General features: G+C 42.6%; 1 protein-coding gene and 1 non-coding gene across 2 annotated transcripts in view; one reads left to right on the top strand and one right to left on the bottom strand.

Moving 5' to 3' along the window:
- The window catches only part of LOC124622693 (gonadotropin-releasing hormone receptor-like), a 625,533-nt gene that overhangs the window by 320,006 nt on the left and 285,217 nt on the right, over nucleotides 1-20,310 (top strand). The gene's annotated exons all lie outside the window — the stretch shown is intronic.
- On the bottom strand, nucleotides 7,678-7,752 carry Trnat-ugu. The gene has a single exon. It is a non-coding gene; the product is annotated as a tRNA-Thr (tRNA).

Raw genomic sequence — 20,310 nt, 5'->3', positions numbered from 1 at the left:
ACGGTGAAGTAAGCTTTCTCATACGTTTTCCGGGTTTGAAATTAAAGTTTCAAGCTGCCAGATGCACTATGCATGTAACTTGTCTTGGACGTGGTTCGTAACAGTTAGTTTCAGCTGTGTTCATAATTGTATTATGCTGACATTAACATAATGCTCTCTGTATGTCAGCTGCTCATTGATTCAGGAAATTTCACTGCGAGATCAACACTCAATTTGTTTTTTCGTTTTTACATTTCTCGTCGTAGACCTACGAAAGGAAAGAAAAACAATATTCTCATTACAGGAAGACTTAAAGAATGAAAGCCCCACGTAGAAAATAGTTTCAAAAGCTGACTACTTTACAAATAAGATAATGTGTTAAATGCGAGGGTAATCCCAAAAGTAAGGTCTCCTATTTTTTATAAGTACATAGACCTGTTTATTTCTACAAGGGTTTACGTCTGTTTACAGCTTGAACATTTAGCTATTTTTCGACATAATCACCATTTCTGTCATACCAGCTCGCCGCCATGCTGTTCAGGACGTCATGAACCTCTTCTTTCACCTCATAGTCGGAGCTGAATCGCTTTCTGGCCAAATGTCCTTTTAATCTAGGGAACAGGTGATAGTTACTGGGCGCCAAGGGTGGGAGGGTGTTTGGGTGATTATGTTCCACTGAAACTGTTGCAGGAGAGCAACCAACGGTTTGCCGAGCGATATGTGGGCGAGCGTTGTCATGCAGAATGTATACGCCCTTGCTCAACATTCCTTTTCTCCGGTTCTGAATTGCCCATTTGAGTTTTTTCAGAGTCTCTCAGTACCTGTCAGCGTTAATTGTGGTCCCAGCGACTCAGCTCCGACGACGAGGTGATAGAAGAGGTTCATAACTTTCTGAACAGCATGGCGGCGAACTGGTATCACAGGGGCATACAAAAACTGCCACCGCGTCTACAGAAATGCATCGACAGAAATGGTGATTATGTCGAAAAGTAAGTAATTGTTCAAGCTGTAAACTGATGTAAACCATTGCAGAAATAAACAGGTCTATGTACTTATAAAAAAATAGGAGACCTTACTTTTGGGATTACCCTCGTATTTGACGTTAAGTAACAAATTTAGAAAAGGTTTCAAATTACGTTTAATGTTCGTTGTACGTAGTTAAAATCCTCTTGCTATCAAACACTTGATGCATATAATCTGGGTAATTTGGTCTCTGTTTCAGTAAAATCACGTTTTTCATGTATCTCAAAGTTTATGACGCCATACTTACAGAAGTACGCGTCGTATAGCCATATAGTTTTATAGATATATCCAGTGGTAGATGTGGATACAGTTTGCACAAATTCTTGCTAATGTAGCTACTACTAAAGTGATAATAAATTAAAATGTTGTGCCTGCCGCAGAAATTTTATGGTGTCAACAGCGAAAATTTAGCAAGTGATGGACGTCTGTATGCATTTCGTGTCGTGCATATTAGGGGTAGATACAAATGGACAGAGAGATTGGGAAAGAGCAGACTCAAAGAGAGCGAGAGCGAGAGTGGTATTAGGAAATGGACGGAGAGAAGAGAACGAGGATATGGACAGAGAGTAAGGACGGAGGAGATGGGCGTAGAGAGGTGTAGGCGAGTTGGACAGCAAGGGGGAAAAACGGAGTTTGAAAGATGAAGGGGGAAGGAGGGAGTTACGGAGAGACACGGAAGGAGGAGATGGACAAATAGATGACTGGAATAAATACATAGCTGGGAAGTGCCAGATACTCGGGTAGTTACGTATATTAAAGTATCAAATATTTTTTCAGTATCATTTTGCATCTGATTAACTTTCCTGGAAAGGGGAAATATTTTTTGAATAGTGTAAGTTTCTACTTCTAGTGTTAGTCTAACACTGAAATGGATCGTAAACTTAATCGTGCATATGTTATTATGTCTTTGATGGAATTAGCATTTGACGACATGAATTGTACTTATCATTGGGTCATTTCCATGCATTTCCTTCACTGTAAATTATCTTTGAGCCTAAATTTATCCGCTTATGCTTTGAAATCGCGTAATAAATGCAACAACTCATGGACTCTTAGCTTTCTTGTATCACATGTCTCCTACATTTGATCCTTCTGAGTCAATTGGAAAATAGATTTTAGTGCGGCTTTGTTTGCTATCTGTTCCTCAGCTATAAGTTTACATTCACGACAGTTGGTCGGCGCTAGGTTGTGCAGTGCAGCACACCTGGAACAAACAGCGGCGGCGATACGAAAGCTATTGCGTTCACGATTAGGCTGCCCGGCAAAGAAACCAAGTCAGGGAAACAGGCCGCACCATAACCGAGCTAATCAGACTGTCTCCCACATTCCTTTTTTTATCTTTGTTTGTTTCAAACCGAATAGTAAGGAACAGGCTTCTTTTGAAAATGATCACTGACTATAATTACTGAAGAGGCCTATTACTAGTCTTCGATTTTAGACGTCCGGCCCATGAACGACAGTGTCAGCCCACCATGAGGGCATAAAATGTGATTCTTCCTCAAACGGAATAAGAGTTTCCTATGATTAACATCATCGCATATCTGTAAGAACCATACAATAAAAGGTGTGAAGGCGCTGGATAGAGAAACGGCTGCTGGAAGTGACAGAATTGTTGTTAAACTCTACATGGAAAAGCGGAAGAAAGAACCTGTCTTCTAGCAGCAGTCTGTCGTCAGTCGCTAGAGGAGCGGAATACCGCACACGACAAGAAGAAAGTGAAGTTCGCAACAGCAAAGAAGGCGGAAACTGAGACCGATAAGCAGGATTACAAAAAAATGGTTCAAATGGCTCTGAGCACTATGGCACTTAACTGCTGAGGTCATCAGTTCCCTATAACTTAGAACTACTTTAACCTAGTTAACCTAAGGACATCACACACATCCATGCCCGAAGCAGGATTCGAACCTGTGACCGTAGTGGTCGCGCGGTTCCAGACTGTAGCGCCTAGAACCGCGCGGCCACTTCGGCCGGCCCAGGATTGCAGACCGATGTCACTGACATCCATGTGTTGTGTTATAGTGGAATATGTCCGTCTGTCGCCTGTATGACTTTTTCGGGGACTGAAAATGTCGTGTGGAGGAACAAAGATGGATTTTGCTTGCAGCGGCCGTGTGAGAGCTTGCTCTCTTCATGGACAGGCTGTAGACTGTGCTGCCACCGTTGATATCTTCACTCGATTTGTGAATTGCCTTCGACACAAACTGACGGAAGAAAAATCGCAACTCGAAGAAGGAGCTGTGCGCCATAAACGAAAGTTGGTAGACGTGTTTCTACATCTGATAGATAATGTCTATTCAAATTTCGCGAAAGTCGTATAGTAGTGGCGACAGCAGCGCCGTAATGAGAATGCAAATGAGGTTTGCTTTAACTCTTTATAGGACAGTGGTCGATATATTGCCCACCTACCATAAGTGCGAAACTGTGTAAATTTTCTATAGAAAAATGACCGTTAAAGATGCATCAGGTGTTGCGAAGTGGATGGTGTACTCTCAAGCGACCACTTTTTGTTTGCTGAGGTTGGTAGAACAATCTTATTGAAATGGTGGTTGGCTAGGCGACCACTGTCCACGTGAGGAGTATCTTTGGTGGCGTTTTGTGTGTATGAGAGAAAATCGTCCCACTGAAGGCGCAATTAATGTGAGAATTTGTTAAAATATAAGGTATGTATGACATTTATTGAATTAATAGTTACATGTTTTATATTGTATATACGTTGTATCTACCTAAATAGAGACTACACGTAATAATACAGAGATAACTGAGAGCGTGGAAGCAAAACTTGAGTGTCGTTTATTACATTTTCGTAAAAGTGCTCTTTTATCAAATACGTACGAGAGACTATGCAATATTTACGATATACCCCGATAATATGCAATTAATTTACAATATATATAAGCCAGTTTTAGTGTCTGGTTAACACATTATTAGCAAATGCACAATGACAAAACGTAAACTGACATAACCTCGCATTTCATTATTACAGATACACAGAACTAAGAACACCTTTACATTTCGTGTATTGGAAGAGATGTCATCACAAGACTTCGAGAGTTTGATAGGCGATGATCAGGCTGTTGATTCCGAGTGTGGAGGTGATTCGGATGCCGACGACGTATTGACAAATACTCATCCCACTAATATAAGCAATGGAGATAATTCATACCATGACTCTTGTAGCGATTTCATTCCTCCACCACCTCAACGAACATGTGTAATCCCTGAAAGTGATGAGGATGAAGACGAAAGTGAAGAAGAGGATCAACGTGAAGATGCTCATGTTAGGCCTACCATGCAGTACAATTTTTCAAAAAACATTACTAATCCTGCCATATACAATTCAGTAAATTTTTCACAGGGTTATGGAACAAACATTGAAGTGAATTTAGAATCTCCTACAGTTTTATTCTCGCAGTTTTTTCCCATCTTTATCTTAGAACATATTGTCAGAGAATCTAATCTTTATGCTAATCAGAAAGGTACTGATCTAAATGTGACCACAGCTGAATTGAAAGCATTCCTTGTTGTACTTCTTATAATGGGTTTGCACAGACTTCCTAGCATAAGACATTACTGGCCATCTGATCCCAATTCATCTGTAAACAGAGTAGCTTAAGTTCTGCCAAAAAAGAGAGAATGTGGGTATGACAAATTTTATAAACTTCATCCACTTCTTACCCATCTAAACCAAATTTTTTTAAAAAATTGTAGACCGAGCCGATTTATCAGTATTGATGAAAGCATAGTGGCTTTCAAAGGTAGGGCTTCCCGAAAGCAGTATATGCCAATGAAGCCTACAAAACGAGGATTTAAAATTTGGGTTGCAGCTTGCAGTGTTACAGGGTACATGTTATCTTTTCAAGTGTGTGAAGGAAAATCTGAATTCAAAGAAGAAGGTTCTCTAGGTGAGAAGGTCGTTTTGTCACTTTCAAAACGATTCCAGTTTTTATGGTACCGCTGCTTTTTTGACAGACTTTTTACTAATTTACCATTGCTTTTTAAATTATTGACTAGAGGAACATTTGGTTGTGGAACAATGGTTCAAAATAGAAAATATTTTCCTAAAATGTTATTGAAAGCTGACAAGCATATGAAATTAGGACAGCATGACTCTGTTATGGGAGATGATATTTCTATAACAAAATGGAAAGACAGAGGTACAAAATCAGTAGTAATTGGGAGCAACATGCATAACCCTAGTGACATGTGTCAAGTGTCTAAGAGAAACAAGAAGGGTGAAAAGGAAAGTATAGAGTGTCCCAAGGCTATCGCTGACTATAATAGCTGCATGGGAGGGGTTGATAAATTTGATCAACTGATGTCTGCCTACAGGGTTTCATGGAAATCAAAAAGTGGTAGATAAAATTATTCTATTACTTTCTGGATGCTGCAGTTGTCAGTTCCTTCATTCTTTATTATGAGACTGCAAAAATGGCACAGTCTTATAATGGAAGGCCACTGCCACATCTAAATTTCCGCAGTATCTTGGCCAATGAGGTAGTTGTAACTTTTTCTAGCAGGAAGACATGTGGGCCACAAACTTCCCCAAAAGTTTTTATCACAAAAACAAAGTTTTGGGGCAAACATGTTTCAAACGTGAATCCACATATAGTAATGAATGTAGGGGCACATTTGCCACAGAAGGGTACGAGCAGAAGGTGTGCTCACTGTAGCACAAAAAAGCAACCCGAAAGAAGTAGTACTGTACGCAAGGAATGCAAAGTTGCGCTTTGCCTTTCTTGTTTTCACCCGTTTCATTCCAGATAACATGCTTACCACTGGAATTTGTTGTATTTCATAGTGTTTGCTAATGTTTTATTGTTTGAATAGTGAAATGTGTTCAGTTTTTGTACTTCAGTACGTTAGTTAATAAACTGTATCTTACTTGCATTCAGAATGCCATGTTTTTATTTATCTGTACCAGATATAAGAAGGTGGTCTTTTAAATGACCACCATCCACAGTAGTCTAAGCCCCACCCAAAATGGATAGTGGTCTGTACATCAACCACCTATTTCTTCCTTTGAGTTCCAAGACAAATGAACATAAAATAATTGTAAGTGTGTTACATGCCTATATAAGTCACATGGGATGCAATAAAAATATTACCTTTCAAATTTTCATAAAAAAAGTTTTGTCCTATAAAGGGTTAAACACATACGGCAACGGTCGTGAGCGTTAGTTACCTTTGAGATAGGACGTGGTGAGATGATGTTGGTCAAGAGTGCCTGTAAGGTGATAAAGACGCCATTATCAACAAATGGTTCAAATGGCTCTGAGCACTATGGGAATCAACTTCTGAGGTCATTAGTCCCCTAGAACTTAGAACTAGTTAAACCTAACTAACCTAAGGACATCACACACATCCATGCCCGAGGCAGGATTCGAACTTGCGACCGTAGCGGTCTCGCGGTTCCAGACTGCAGCGCCTAGAACCGCACAGCCACTTCTGCCGGCCATTATCAACACCTGACCGAGTTTGAACGTGGTCGTGTAATGGGGCTACGGGAAGCTGGATGTTCCTTCTGCGTTACTACAGAAATGTAGCCACTGTACATGAATACTGGCAGCGGTGGTCACGAGAGTGTACGGTGGCAAGAAGACCAGACTCCCTCGGCACTACCGAGAGGCAAGATCGTCGGGTTCGGCGTATGGCTCTGACGCATCGTGCTTCGTCTGCAGGAGCAATTTGATCCAGTTGGCACCATAAGGACACAAAGAACTGATACAAATCGGTTACTTCAAAGGCAGCTCCGAGCCAGACGCCCTGTAACACGCATTCCACTGACCCCAAACCATCGCCATTTGCGAGTTCAGTGCCGTCAAGGGAGAGCTCATTGGAGGACGGAGTTCAGGTGTACTGCGTTTCTGATGAAAGCTGCTTCTGCCTTGGTGCCAGTGATGGCCGTGATCAGGTGGAGGCCCGCTGAGGGCCTGAAACAAAACTGTCTGCGTGCTGGACACGCTGCAGCTGCATCTGGAGTTATCGGCACGGATCCGATGTCATATTACAGCAGGAGCACAATCGTGGTTGTCCCACGCACTCTAACTGAAAATCTGTTTGTCAGTCTTCTGATTCGACGTGTTGTACTGCCATTCAGGAACAGTATTCCAGCGGACGTCTCCAACGCTCGCCCACGTATCGCTGTTGTAATTCAACGTCCTCTAACAGAGTTTGGACATGTTGCCCCGGCCTGCTCGATCACCAGATCTGTCTCCAATCGAGCACATTCTGGACATCATCGGACGGAAACTCCAGCGTCATTCACAAGCAGCAGTAACCGACCCTTTATTGACCAACCACAAACTGACATCTGGTACCTGTGCAAGACAATTCATGCACGTTTGCATGCTTCCATTCATCATTCTAGCAATTACACACATTATTAAAGTACCAGCATTCACATTTTCAATGCCTTACTTCGCTCTTACATTAATCTTGCGATTCACTTTAATATGTTACCTAGATAAATATATTCCCGAAATTCCGTTACTGCGTATTAATTATGTTTCGGTGTTCCTATTTTGTGTCCTCAGTGTAGTTCCGCGCCACTGCTTAGATCAAATACGTGCGTAGGCAATGTCATAACTCGTATTCTATGGCGAAATTAGAATTATATTAATACATTCAGCTGCTGACAGGCGTTGATTTATATCGCCGGGGACAGGCGAAAATGTGTGCCCCGACCGGGACTCGAACCCGGGATCTCCTGCTTACATGGCAGACGCTCTAGCCATCTGAGCCACCGAGGGCACAGAGGATAGTGCGACTGCAAGGACTATCTCACGCACGTCTCCCGCGAGACCCACATTCTCACCTTGTATGTCCACACACTACGTTCGTAGTGCCCCTACCCAACACACGCATTACTCGTGGAAGAAATTCTTACCAAGTCCATTATGATTATCCTGGCTGTTATGCCCTGGACGGTTGATGAATTTTGTCTCAATTCCCAACGTTTCGTCCCCGTCTGCGGGAGACATCTTCAAGTCCCGTAAGAGTTCGGGTAGTATGTGTGCATCAGCACAGAAGAAGAAGGTCACGGCCGGTATCGCCAGAACTATATCCATATAAGTATATCCATGTAAGTACGTTTTCTATAGGACTGAAGATAAACAGAGAGGAGATATTTTCAAAATGGTTTAAGGTCAAGCGAAATGACGAAAAATAACGAAGTCCTGCCTTCACTGACAATATTCAGCACTGAAACCCACATTTTATTGTCTCGAAAGTGCCATTCGGCAAATGATGAATATTTTTTATCTGTCTGGGACGTTTCAAAAGTTGTATGAACGTCAGAAATGTGAAAATTGGAATACGGGCATGGGGCTTCGTCACGGGTTTATTCTGCTCGAAGCGTCGCCGGAACGTTTAACAGACTCCAGCAGAAAACTCAACAATTGGATGAGAATTACTCTCATAACTCAGAGAATAAAGAAACGTTACTTCTATCAGTATTACGTCCCGCATAATAGTTACGAAACTAGCATTACCAAAAACCGGTCGTATACAAAGGGGTACCAACAACCTGTGTACCTTTCTTTGCACCACCCATGAGCAGAAAACAATAGAGGAAATGGAGATAAATGTGGGACGTCTTGTAACCCCGTGCCGCAGCAGGTAGTAGCTTGCGGAGTGCAGATGTAAATCTGAGTGCAGCCCTGAGTAACGGAACATAACATATTTAATAGAAAAGGTATCTGAAAATGACTGACAGTAGGTCCAAAGCTTAGTAGTTCATTGTCTGCATCATTTACCGCACGTCACACGTACAAACGATAGAACTGATTCAATAAATTTCGTTGGACAGTGAGCACACCAGACTACATTATCGTTGCTCCCATTGTGTTCCTAGGCAACCAACGCGCTTGTATAGGGCAGCCCTTGGGAGAGGTTACTGGGCGCCAAACCAGGCATAACCATTTCTATCCTACCTGTGTCGCTGGAACACACTGCAGCCGGGCATTTAGCATTGCGGAGATTTAGTCATGACGTGCAATACGTGACGCAAAACAGAAACTCTCTTGGCTCCAGCAGACCGATCTAGCATTCTGCGTATCACCCTCGTTCCACCACCTCGCCGTCCGCTCCCTCTACACGTTACCTAGTGACAAACTAAATCAATCAGTAGCAGTTCTCTCCAAAATTCTGTGTAGTCTCCAAAGTATTCTACTCGACTGATCTTGTAAGGGTGGTCACAAAATTTTAATTCTCACCTAAAACCTACAAAGACATTTAATTACACTCAAGCGCCAAAGAAACTGGTACAGGCATGCGTATTCAAATACAGAGATACGTAAACAGGCAGAATATGGCGCTGCGGTCGGCAACGCCTATATAAGGCAATAAGTGTCTGCCGCAGATGTTAGTTCGGTTACTGCTGCTACAATGGCAGGTTAACAAGATTTAAATGTGTTTGAACGTGGTGTTATAGTCGGCGCTCGAACGATGGGACACATTGTCTCCGAGGTAGCGATGAAGTGGGGATTTTCCCGTACGACCGTTTCACGAGTGTACGGCGAATATCAGGAATCCGATAAAACATCAAATCTCTAACATCGCTGCCACCGGAAAAAAGATCCTGCAAGAACGGGAGCAACGACGACTGAAGAGAATCGTTCAGTGTGACAGAAATGCAACCCTTCCGCTAACTGCTGGAGATTTCAGTGATAGACCATCAAGAATTGTCAGCGTGCGAACCATTCAACGAAACATCATCGATATGGGCTTTCTGAGCCGAAGGCCCGTTCGTCTACCCTTAACGCCTCGCCTGGGCCCGTCAACACCGACATTGCACTGTTGATGACTGGAAACGTGTTGCCTGGTCGGACGAGTCTAGTTACAAAATGTTTGGAGCGGATGGACGTGTACGAGTATGGAGACAACCTCCGGAATCCATGGAACCTGCATGTGGGCAGGGGACTGTTCAAGCTGGTGGAGGCTCTGTAATGGTATGAAGCATCTGCAGTTGGAGTGATGTGGAAGCGCTGGTACTTCTGGATACGAGTCTGACAGGTAAGCATCCTGTCTGATCACCTGCATCCATTCATGTCTACTGTGCACTCCGACGGGCTTGGGCAATTCCAGCAGGACAATGCGACCCCCCCCCCCCCCCCCCCGCCCCCACATCCAGATTTACTACAGAGTGGCTGCAGAAACACTCTTTTGAGTTTAAACACTTTCTGAGGCTACTAAACTACCCACTCATGCGGACCGATGACCAAGCAGTTTGGTCCCTTTTCCCCCTTTTCAACCAACCAACCAATCATCCCCAGTCATGAACGTTATTGGGCATATCTGGGATGCCTTGCAACGTGCTGTTCAGAGATGATCTCCACCTCCACGTGCTCTTACGAATTCATGGAGAGTCCAGAACGATTTACGGTGTCAATTTCCTCCAGAACAACTTTAGACATTAGTCGAGTCCATGCCACGTCGTGTTGCGGCACTTCTGCGTGCTCGTGGGGGCCCTACACGATGTTAGGCATGTGTTCCAGTTTCTTTGGCTATTTCGTGTATTATTTGTATGTATTTGCAGGTAAATGTCTCTAATCTTCGTACTCAATGAAATTATCCTGCCACAGCACCGTAGTACGTTGCTTTATTTTGTTTTGGTCCTTCTAGTGGCGCCATAGGATTCCGTGGCCCGTAAATTCGATGAATAACAAGAATATACATGATTACCTGCAAATGTGTAAAAATAATAATTACGTAACTTCATATTTTTTAGGTGATGATTAAAACTCTATGACTAACCCTTACAAGAACTGTTGAGAACAATGCTTTGGAGATTATACGAACTTGAATTTCTTTCTTTGGGTTTCATTTGATACATAAAGTTGTTTGTCTTTGCAAAGCCTCGTAACACTCTGAACTCGGTACTGACAAGGGAACCTCCCCATCGCACCCTCCTCAGATTTAGTTATAAGTTGGCACAGTGGATACGCCTTGAAAAACTGAACACAGACCAATCGAGAAATAGCGGAAGAGTTAGTGTTGGAACTACGAAAAAAATAAGCAAAATATACAAACTGAGCAGTCCATGTGCAAGATAGGCAACATCAAGGACAGTGTGAGCTCCGGAGAGCCGTGGTCCCATGGTTAGCGTGAGCAGCTGTCGAACGAGAGGTCCGTGGTTCTAGTCTTCCCTCAAGTGACAAGTTTACTTTCTTTATTTTCGCAAAGTTATGATCTGTCCGTTCGTTCACTGACGTCTATGTTCACTGTAATATGTTTAGTGTCTGTGTTTTGCGACCGCACCGCAAAACCGTGCGATTAGTAGAGAGGCATTGGAGAGGCACGTCCTTTCGTTTACTAATCGCACGGTTTTGCGGTGCGGTCGCAAAACACAGACACTAAACATATTACAGTGAACATAGACGTCAGTGAACGAACGGACAGATCATAACTTTGCGAAAATAAAGAAAGTAAACTTGTCACTTGAGGGAAGACTAGAACCAAGGATCTCTCGTTCCGCAGCTGCTCACGCTTACCACGGGACCACGGCGCTCCTGAACTCACACTATCCTTGATGTTGCCCATCTTGCGCATGGACTACTCAGTTTGTATATTTTACTTTTTCATAGTTTCACACCTTCCTGATTTCTCGATTGATCTGTGTTCAGTTTTTCAAGGCCTATCCACTGTGCCAACTTATAACTAAATCTGAGGGGGGTGCGATGGGGAGGTTCCCTTGTGAGCAAGTATTTGTAGCAGCTAATGCACTCTCGTACACTTCACAGTAATGTCTTATGGAATGGACGATTGTGTATGCGTGTTGTGCATGACAAACCGACGACAATAATCGAACGAAAGCCTCATGTAAATTAATGCGTGAGAGTGAGTTCGCGTAGTTGAGTGTGGAATCGCAGTTTTTTATTAGCTGCAGTAGCAGAGTTGTAGCGCTGTTTGCGCTTATTTACGGCAGTCCAGTTGCCGGTGCGTAAATATCGGATTTCTGACCCCTCTGCCGGTCGGACAGGTCCGTCCGTTGCTGGCGGACACCGCCGTGCCTTCCGGCTCGCTCATCGCTGCCTGCCGGGATGAAATATGACGCACCCGCCGCTCCAGACTGCGGCGTCCGCGGCAAAATTATCTGGATATAATTTTGCCGGACGCTTCCATTTCCTTCCTCAGAGTCTAGATGCTGCACATATTTCTGGCAGTGTATTTCCAGGAAGCGAAAAGTAGTCAAATGCAAAGCTTTTTTTGGATGCAAAAAAAGTTTTCAGCATCCAAAAAAAAAAAAAAAAAGCAATCAGAATAATGTGTGGGGTCCATCAAAGACACTCTTGCAGGCACTTGTTTCGGAAGATAGGTATCCTAACAACTGCCTCACAGTATATTTTTTCCTTGCTGACCTTTGTGTGCAAAAATTATTCTATCTACCAAGACAACAGTAAATTCCATGGCTCTAACACCAGAAACAAAAACAATCTACATTTCGAAATGAAACGTCTCACTCTGGTACAAAATGGAGTTTACTACTCCAGCATTAAGCTGTTCAATGCTCTACCGCTACATATCAAATGTGTTCTTACAGAACTGCCAAAATTTAAACAAGTTCTCAAAGAGTACCTGACAGAGAAATCTTTTTATACTGTGGATGAATATCTGAAAGAAAATGTATACCATCACTAAACGTATTGTGTCTAGAAGTAGTTCAATTGATTTTATTGTGCATTTGAGCAGTAGCACACTTTTTGTAACAACAAATTGGCTGTACCTGTATTTACTCTTGTAGGCCTAATATCTGATCTAACTTTGTGCTCTTATCATTAACCTTTATTTGAAAGTCCTTTTTCTGTTCAATGGTTGTTATGTTATCTAGCTGACATTGTATCTATTACTGTATTTGTAGTATGTCTTACTTAAACTATGTACAATTTGGCATTGAATTGCCGTTGTATTTATTGTAAGTTTAAATTGAAACCTGTACAATTTGACACGTTCCATATTGTTGTGTACATAGTTCTGTGTAGTCAGCGCGTACACAACTTTCCCACTAGAGCGCGCCCCGCTAAGCACAACAGCGCAGGCGCAGCGCTCGTCTGTCTCCGCACTACGAGATGGCGCTGTCTTAGAGACGGACCAAATTCTGCTTCCACCAATCTGCGTATTAATATGTAACGCAGCCAATGAGATTGCTGCTAATGTAGAACCTTTTCTCCTCCCGGATCACACTCGTGCAGTGATACCTGAATGTGCTAGGTATTGCAACGAGTGTACAGACCTCCAATTAGTCAGTCTGCATTAGTCTGTAGTCAAGTTTCAGTCTGCGCCTAATAACATTATCATATTCCTGTACATAGCCATGAAGAGAAATGTATAGACACTTCGTCAAGTATCAGAAATGTGAGAATAAGATTAACGTACCAAGACCCAAAGGAACTTCAGATTGTCAATTGTAAATAGCATCCAGAACCAAGTTAAGTTATTTTTATGCTTGTTATTATTTCAATAAATGACCGAAGTGGTCGAGCGGTTCTAAGCGCTACAGTCTGGAACCGCGCGACCACTACGGTCACAGGTTCGAATCCTGCCTCAGGCATGGATGTGTGTGATGTCCTTAGGTTAGTTAGGTTTAAGTAGTTCTAAGTTCTAGGGGACTGATGACCATAGCAGTTAAGTCCCATAGTGCTCAGAGCCATTTCAATAAATGTGTGTGAAAATTAATCAAGTTCTGTTTAAAGTTGGTTACCGTCAATCTGCTACTCTAAGAGTGCAAGTGGCATTTCTATCGTCTGACCTAATGGCAGAAGATAAACACACCACAATAAGACCACGAGACATATTGCTGACACTCGCCTACTTCGTTAGAGCGACAAGTCAAATAATCTGATGGTGTGTGTACCGAAGGTCTTACAGTACGCACACCACACATATCTTTGTGATTGACTCACTAGCTGGATCTACAGAACATGAAATAAATAAATAAATAAAAAGATATTAGTGCCTGCACTGCAACTAGCCAGTTGTACATAGATTGGGAGAGTCATGCTATCGCAACTGGTGCCAGAGACAGGGAGTCGTATGACATACTTCTGAATGTCTTGGCGAAGAGGAAGGTATCCGTGACTATAAGGTTATGATAGCATCTATGACCACGGGTTTTACAGGGAATATTAAGAGAGGTACGAAAATATTTTTGCTCAGTAAGAGTGGCAGGATAGAATCTGCAGAGTATATGAATAGTCAGCACAAAATATTTGATGGTGAGGACGGAGATGTGGTGCACAAACGGAAAAAAAATCAAAAGTGTCATTCAGTATCCCTTAGATTACTACGTTCCGTGCACGGTCTTACAGGACAGAAAAAGCCCACCATCGTTTAATAGCCGTATTAAATACTACTATGTAAACAAACAGAGTTTCATTACAGTGTCACGAGAAATCAAGTAGCTGACAAACAAAAGCCGAACGAATGGAAAATGAGAGTAAAAAGAGCAATGAGAGATGCGTTCAGTGACTTTGAAAGTAAAATTTAGTCAACCAATTTCGGGTAATTTATCAAGCTAAACTAAAGTTTTCCGGGCAAAAAAACTTGCAGTAAAAGTTATATGTGGTGTGAACTCAAGAACATCCTGCAGAAGCCTGTTTAGGGAACTAGGGCTACTAAATACTGCTTCCCAATATATTTATTCCTTAATAAAATTTGTCATTAAAGATATATCACTTTTTCAGACCAACAGCTCAATTCATGGAATCAATACTAGAAATAAGAACAATTTTCACAAGGATTTAGAGTCACTTACTCTTGTACAAAAAAAGTGTTCATTATTCAGGAACACACATTTTCAATAACATGCCAGCAGCCATAAAAAGCTTAACAACCAATGAAATTCAGTTTAAGAGAAGCCTAAAGGATTTATCGGTGGCGAACACCTTCTACTCCAGTGATAAATTTCTCAGTAGGACCAACTGATATACAATTTCTGCACAATTTTAGTGCAGTACGGTGTTCATTGTAAATAAGTGTGTGTATGTGTGTGTGTGTCTGTGCGTGTGTGTGTGTGTGTGTGTGTGTGTGTGTGTGTGTGTGTGTGTACAATCTAACTTCTGCACCATTCAGTGCAGTAATGTGTTCAATGTAAATAAGTATTGTAGAAGTTCTATTACATGTTTAGTACCTTATAAACAAAAAAAGCTTTTTTATTTTAAATTCAGTGCATTAGTGTTTGTAAAATGATTCTTTCATATAGTGTTAATGTTGTGACGGCAAGACAGCCAAGCCACTATGAGATAGCCGAAAGGCACGCGTTTAAGCTCACGCAGGCTGGCGTGAGGTCTGGAACAGGAATAGAGACTAGCAAAAAAGGTACGTAGCTTCTTGAATACTTAACTTTAATCCATAATTGGTGAACATCGGTCTGACGGTACATGCATCACAAGATAAATAGCAAATGATAATGGCGCCTTGCTAGGTCGTAGCAAATGACGTAGCTGAAGGCTATGCTAACTATCGTCTCAGCAAATGAGAGCGTAATTTGTCAGTGAACCATCGCTAGCAAAGTCGGCTGTACAACTGGGGCGAGTGCTAGGGAGACTCTCTAGACTAGACCTGCCGTGTGGCAGCGCTCGGTCTGCAATCACTGATAGTGGCGACACGCGGGTCCGACGTATACTACCGGACCGCGGCCGATTTAAAGGCTACCACCTAGCAAGTGTGGTGTCTGGCGGTGACACCACAGTTAATTAAAAAAGTGACGATCATTCCACTTGGGACCTGTGGAAGGTACATTAGCTTATTTGTTTCAGTTGTAAATATTTGTCATGTATTATTGCTTTTCTGACATGTTCCATATCCTGGAGGACCTCCTCACTATGGATCAATTGGAATGAAAGTAAATCTAATCTAATTTAATATAAAAACTTTAAGAAATTTTAGCCTTACGAAATATCAGTAAGTGGATCAAAATCATCGTTCACTCAGTGACTATAATGCCACCGAAATGGAAGATAACAGAGAGAAGAACGAAATACTGAATTCATTCTTCCGAAACTGTTTCATTGCGGAAGATCTTAACACGGTCCCTCCTTTCGATCGGCATACGAATGTCGATATGGCAGGTAGTGAGATAACTGATCGCGGAATAGAAAAACAACTACAATCACTCAGTAGTGGAAAGGCATCAGGGCCAGAGGAGATACTTACAAGATTTTACAAAGATTTAATGAAAGTACTTGCTCCCCTTCTTACAGCAGTTTATTATACATCGCGGAAGCAGCGAAGGGAATCTAGTAACTAGAAAAAAGCCCGGATTTATTCGTTTCTAGAAGGGCCATAGGACAGATGTATGAAATTATAGGCCTATATCGTTGTCGAGTCTGTTGTAGAATTATGGAACATATTTTGCGCTCAACAAGTATAACCTTTTCGGAGAGCGAAAATCTCCTGTGTATAAATCAGATCTTGTGAAACTCAGCTCGTTCCATTTCTCCGGCGCGGGGTGTAGCCGCGTGGTCTGACGGGGCCTTGTCACGGTCCGCGCGGCTTCCCCCGTCGGAGGTTCGAGCTCTCTCTCGGGCATATATGTGTGTGTGCGTGTGTGTGATTGTTTGTGTTGTCCTTAGCGTAAATTAGTTTAAGTTAGATTACGTAGTGGGTAAGCTCAGGGACCGACGACCTTAGCAGTTTAGTCCCATGGGAACTTACAACGAATTTCCAATTTTCCATTCCTCCATGGGATCCATAGCCCTGTGGACAACGGCACTCAGGTTCATTCCGTGTTCTTTGACTTCAGGTAGGCATTTGACACCGTCTCGCCCAAGCGGCTAGTGAAACAAAATATGAGCTTATCGAGTATCTGACGAGGTTTCCCAATGGATACAAGACATCCTTGCAGATACAACTCAACACGTTGCCCTTAACGGAAGAAAATCGAAGGATGTGAAGTTAATTGCGGAAGTACACCAAGGAAGTGTGACAGGACCGTTACTATTTACAATGTATATGAATTTCCTAGTAGAAAGCGTTGGAAGCTCTGTAAGACTATTCGCAGAAGATGCAGCTGTTATAAGAAAATAGCAAGGGCAGAAGACAGTATCGATTTGCAGACCGACATGCAGAGGATTAATGAATGCTTCAGGCTCTGGTACTTGACCCTGAACGTGACTAAACAAAGCGATCTTAAGTGGAATGAACCCAAAGAAATAGTAGAAAGAGCAGGTTCTTAGGAGGAATCTTAAGGAAATATAACTCACACATTAAGGAAACGGCTTAAAATTCGTTTCTTCGAGCGATTCCTGCGTATTGATCATCAATCTGAGATCCTCACTAGGCAAGACTGGTAGAAGAGCTCAATAAGATCCCACGAAGATCGTTTACTCGGTGCGAGAGCGTTAAAGAAATAGTCAACAAAATCAAATGCAGACGTTACAAGGGAGGCGTTGTGCATCGTTGAGAGGTTTGCTATTGAAATTTCGAGAGAGCACTTTCCGGGAAGAGTGAGACAACATATCATTTCCTCCCACATATACTGTATCTCGAGAAATGACCACGACAAGAAAATTGGAGAAATTAGAGCTAACAAAGAGGCTTACCGACAATCGTTTTTCCCTCGTGGCATTGGCAAGAGGAACAGGCAAAGAGAGTCAGTTAGTAGTATCGGAAGCGTTCTCCGCCAGACGCCGTTGGCTAGCTTGCGGAGTATGATGTACATGTGGTATCCCATGCCCATCCACAGCGGACATCTGCTCGTATGTCTACAGCTATACATATATACCGCAAGCTACATCATGGTGTGTAAATGACGGTGCTTCCTGTACCAGTATCTTATGCCGTTGACCTGTTCCGCTTGCGAGTGATGCGTTGAATGAACGTCCATCGGTAAGCCATTCCTTCTTTTTCTTATTTTCTCAATTTTCTCAATTTTCTCATTTATCGTGATATGTATCGGAGGCAACATAACCTCACTAGATCATACATTAGTCGGCCCCATAAAACAGCACACTTGTCGCTTCGGAGCAATGTAGTTGGTACAAAAGTACCAGGTGGCCATGTAACTTCCACCACTGAAATACGTCAGTTCAGTGAAGTGGTCTGTATGTGACAACGACTATTTGGTATCATCACATTAAAATGAGTAGACGATATGATCATGAAAGACTGGGACAAAGAAATTATCATGGTAAAAGATTCTCATGATCACATTGTGCATAAATTTGCCCCATGTAGACACATAAAAGAGCGTAAGAAATCGGAGTACTGGGTCTATGGCTGTACAATGATTCATGCACCTCCCCCCCTCCCCCACTGTCAGTCGCTTTCAGGGTCACACCCCGCCCATCCAAATCCTCTTACCAGCTCCTCTCTCTCTTTCTGTAGACCAATAGGACTGTGATTCAATCTTTATTCAGGATCTAATATACGAGCCTATGGAGTTAGTATACTGCTTGGAAGACAGTTGTTGATGTTTATTTAGGATCCAACTTATCACTGTATTAATTATCCTTATCACTATGACTTATTACCAAAATAGCAGCCTCTATATTTATGTGACCATTTTCTTTACCGCAATAATTTATAACCCTATTTGTCTTCCAGATGTTATTCCGGGATAAAATTGTCTTAATTAGTATAATTAATGATCCGGTACAGTTGTCAAAAGCAAAACATGACAAGTTCGCCACTATGCCATTACAATGGGCATATATTGTTGTCGTTGTGCTGTTCAGTGCAAACACTGGCTTGATGCAGCTGTCTGTGCTACTCTGTCCTTAGAAAGCCTCTTCATCTTTCCATAGCTACTGCAGTCTCCATCAATTTGAGCCTGCTTGCTGTATTCACTTCTTGGTATCCCTCCACAATTTTTAGCCCATCCACACTTCAGTTCGAAGTTGACAATCCCTTGATATCTCGGAATGTCTTCTATCACCAATCCTTCCTTTTAGTCGACCTACCCCACCTCCCCACCTACATATATTCTGTACTTCCACGTTACTTACAGGATCTATCCATCTAATCTTCATCATTCGTCCATAGAAGCACGTTTCAAAAGCTTCTATTCCTTTCTTGACTCAACTGTTTAAATTGAAATTTCACTTCCATACAAGCCTACACTCAGACAAATACCTTCAGGAAAGACTAATCGATGATGGGCATAGCCCTGTGTAAAAACGGTGTGAAATAAAAAAAAAATTTGGCTGAAGTATCTTGCATTTTGCCTGGTCTTCTTATACAGTGGAGAGCCAAAGAAGTTAGTACACTTGCCTAATATTGTGTAGGGCTCCCACGAGCACGCAGAAGGGGCGCAACACGACGTGATATGGACTCGACTAATGTCTGAAGTTAGAATGAAATCAGTACCTTCGGCTGCTGACGGGTGTTGATATATATCAACGGGGAAAGGTGAAAATGTGTGCCCCGACCGCGACCCAAACCCGGGATCTCCTGTTTACATGGCAGACGCTCTGTCCATCTTTCTTTTCTTTTTTCTTTTTTTTATCGTGGGGTTTGGTCGTTGCGGACGTCACATGACACCCGTTTAAGTTCGTTTGTTGATCCTTCCACTCAGTTTTTTTTTATTACAGAGGCCAATCAGATCTCTGACCGAAACGCTGAGCTACCGTGTCAACATCCATCTGAGCCACCGAGGGCAGAGAGGATAGTGCAATTGCAGGGACTTATCTCCTCCACGCCCCCACGAGGCCCACATTCTCACCTTACATGTCCACATTCTACATACGTGGTGCCCCTATCCAACACACTCGTGGAAGACATTCTTACCAAGCCCCAAGTTCGGGTAGGTTGTGTACATCCGCACAGAAGAAGAAGATCATGGCCGCTATCGCCGGAACTATATGCTTATACGGGTATGGTGTCTGTTCTTTCGGAGTCCGAAAGAACAGACACAATATCCATATAAACTCGATCGTGTTGAAAGAAGCAATCGCCATCCCCGAATTGCTCTTCAACAGTGGGAAGCAAGAAGATGCTTAAAACATCAATGTAGGCCTGTGCTGTGATAGTGCCACGCAGAACAACAAGGAGTTCCTGCCTATTCCATGAAAAGCACGACCACACCATAAAACCACCGACTCCGAATTTTACTGTTGGCACTACACACGCTGGCAGATGACGTTCATTCGCCATACCCACACCCTGTCATTGATCGCCAAGTTGTCTACCGTGTTTCGTCACTCCACACAATGTTTTTCCACTGTTCAATCGTCCAATGTTTACGCTCCTTACACCAAGCGAGGTGTCGTTTGGCATTCACCGGCGTCATGTGTGGCTTATGAGCAGCCGCTCGACCATGAAATCCAAGTTTTGTCACTTCCGGCCTAGCTGCCATAATATTTGCAGTGGATC

Source organism: Schistocerca americana, chromosome 7 (genome assembly GCF_021461395.2).
Source record: "Schistocerca americana isolate TAMUIC-IGC-003095 chromosome 7, iqSchAmer2.1, whole genome shotgun sequence".
NCBI classification, from domain to species: domain Eukaryota; kingdom Metazoa; phylum Arthropoda; class Insecta; order Orthoptera; family Acrididae; genus Schistocerca; species Schistocerca americana.
The sequence above is the reverse complement of the archived record's forward strand: the minus strand, read 5'-3'. Positions and strand labels throughout refer to the sequence as shown.